The following is a 3061-nucleotide window of genomic DNA, read 5'->3' on the forward strand; positions in this document are numbered from 1 at the left end:
CCTCGCGGGCCGGCGATGTGGGTGCGGGCGCGGTGGCAGGAGGGCCACGTGGCGGTTGGCGGCTGGCTGGGCGCGGCGGCGGACATTGTCCGGCTCGCCCGGACACGTCCGTCGGCGGCGGATCTGGCGAGGAGATGTTTTTTTTTAGGAGGAGGACGGGGAGAAATCTGAGATTTGGAATGGGGGGGTGTATATATAGGCATAAGTGGAGCTAGGAGAGTCCAAATGAGGTGTGGTTTTCGCCCACGCGATCGTGATCGAACGATCTAGGACATGGAGCAGGGTTTGGTGGGTTTTGGGCCAAAATGGAAGGGTGTTGGGCTGCAACACACATGAGGCCTTCTCGGTCCCTCGGTTAACCGTTGGAGTATCAAACGAAGTCCAAATGGTACGAAACTTGACAGGCGGTCTACCGGTAGTAAACCAAGGCCGCATGACAAGTCTCGGTCCAATCCAGAAATGTTTAATTCCCACACAAGAAAGAAAGGTAGAAATGACCACCGGAGGAGAACGAAGCGCCGGATTGCAAAACGGACAACGGGGAAAATGCTCGGATGCATGAGACGAACACGTATGCAAATGAAATGCATATGATGACATGATATGCAATGCATGACACGCAAGCAATGACAAGGCAACAACGGTGAATAACTGCACAACACCTGGCACATCGGTCTCGGGGCGTTACAACACTCCACCACTATGAGAGGATCTCGTCCCGAGATCTAGAATGGCACCGGAGGGAAAACGGAGGAGAAATAGAATAGGTAAAACTAAGTTGCTTCTTTTACAAATGAGTGAAACCAAAGAACCTTGCGAGGTTGAACAAATTCGAGAAAGGAATACCACGAAGGTGAACTAGGTCGAAAACACTACGTTAGAAACGAGGGACAAGAGCATTTGCGAAAAACCTTGAGGTTGAAGGGAAGATATATATTGAAAATACGCCGGTTAAGGAAGGGGGCCAAGGAAGACCAAATTCGAACAGCACTCCGGTTGAAAAGTGATACAAGCCTAGATAAGATGAAAAGAACTTGAGCAGAGGACACGACACTTTGGTTAAATGGATAAGCACGAAAAGAACATGATCTTTGACAAACGAGATGATGGGTTGAAAAGAGCAACATCACAATGACTCCGGAACGAAGGGAAACAAGATGTTGAGAGATCACAGATACAACAAATGCTAGAATGGAGTTGTTGAAAACCAACAACGAAAAGAATAATCTTGATATGGGCTTATGGAAACATCTCAACATTATGAGGTGACAACCGGCCACTAACGGAACAATTACTTGCTTGAGATTAACGAAGAGATGAAAACTTGTTCCATCAAGATGGAAAAGAGATAACTTGGGTCATTAATAAGCACCAAATAGCAACATTCCTTAGGGAAGGCTTTAGGTGAAATCTATACCAAGATAACTCCAATGAAGAAAATGATGGATTTAAAATATCTCATCCTTACAACAAGTGAATCATGGAAAACATGAACTCAAATTATCAAGAATGACATAATACCACCTCCGATAATATGGTAGAAAGAAATTGCACTCCGGATTACAATATGAAGAAAGCTTGAGCTCCCTAGAAATGAATCTTGATGAAAACTTTGAGAAGGAATTAAATCCTTTATAAACCAACATGTAGAACCTCCATGAAGAACTCCGTTAAACAAAAGAATGCTCAAACGGAAGGCAAGAGAAGATGGAAACACAAGGTGAAGACTTGCAATGATTTAAATGAATCTCCGTGATAATTAGAGCTTGGAACTCCGGGAAAAAGAGAAGATGAAACAAATGAAACCGAGAATTTGAAGGGCCTCCGGAATAAAGAATTAATCACTTGGATGAACAAGAATAAGAATTATGTTATGCTTATCCTTCACCAATTAAATTGATGACAATCAACGGATTTGGCATACTACTTATTCTCGTAGAAAGGATTAGGAGAGATATATCAAAACTTGAGAAGGTCTTCAACGAACCACCGGTAGGATTGGAACAACAAATGAATTGATATGATGAACAAGGAAGAGAGATCTCTTGAACGAACCATCGTACGAATTGAAAATGATCGAAGTAGGGGTGCATCACCGGTAAGAATTAGCAAATGAACGAAGGTGCTTTTAGCAAACTAGATACATGAGAACAAAGAGATCAAGAACTGATTAGAGGATATTCGATTGATGCACCGACAAGATAGGAGAATGATAACTGATAGCTGAGAAGACTCTTGAATTACTCCAGATGGGTGAAAAAGATTCTCACAATCGAAAACAGTTATAAGAGGATGGCAACAAGCTAGAATCACGAATCTTGAAGAGAAAAGAGCAAGATTAAGGAGAAATCCCTCTTCGGTCTGCACATGTTGAGAATGATGACGAGAACCACCAAAATTGTTGAGGCACTCCGGGATGAAAATTAGAAAGGTTGAACCAACGATGAAAAGAATTTGAAAGATCTTGGAGAAGGACATATGACTGATGATAATTCATTCTTACATCAAACTTGGAGAAAAATTTAAGAGTAACGCCGGGAAAATAAGAAGAGTCAGGTAAGATCCTGGAAAAAGACCTGTGGGTTAGGGCCCACTGAAAAGAAAACACCGTTGAACGATTTAAAAGAGATGTTGCACCGGTTGAATTAAATGGCTAGAATGAGATCACATCCTCAAAAGAGTTTGAACGAAAACAGAGTGGAAACACGAATCTTTGAGATATCTTGAGCACTCCGGAACAATTTAATAGTGAGAGATGGATGATTAAGAGGTGCACCGGCATAAGAAAAGCATTGGAAAAAAAGAAAAGGGGTATGCTTAATACCAAAGCTTGAATTAAATCCACCGGAGAAGAAAAGAACGAGGAATGACGAACTTGAAGCTCCATTAGAATCTTCATGAGAATCACCGGATAAGAACATTGACGGAAAAGAATGGAGAAACTTCCCATCAATAAAATGGATACTCGATTAAGAAATCTGAGTCCTTGAAGAAAAAGGGGTGGGAGGGCGGGAAAACAAAAACAACTTGGGACGGATGAAACAAACACCGTTGAGAGAAC

The sequence above is a fragment of the Triticum dicoccoides genome, chromosome 5A (genome assembly GCF_002162155.2).
Source record: "Triticum dicoccoides isolate Atlit2015 ecotype Zavitan chromosome 5A, WEW_v2.0, whole genome shotgun sequence".
NCBI lineage: Eukaryota > Viridiplantae > Streptophyta > Magnoliopsida > Poales > Poaceae > Triticum > Triticum dicoccoides.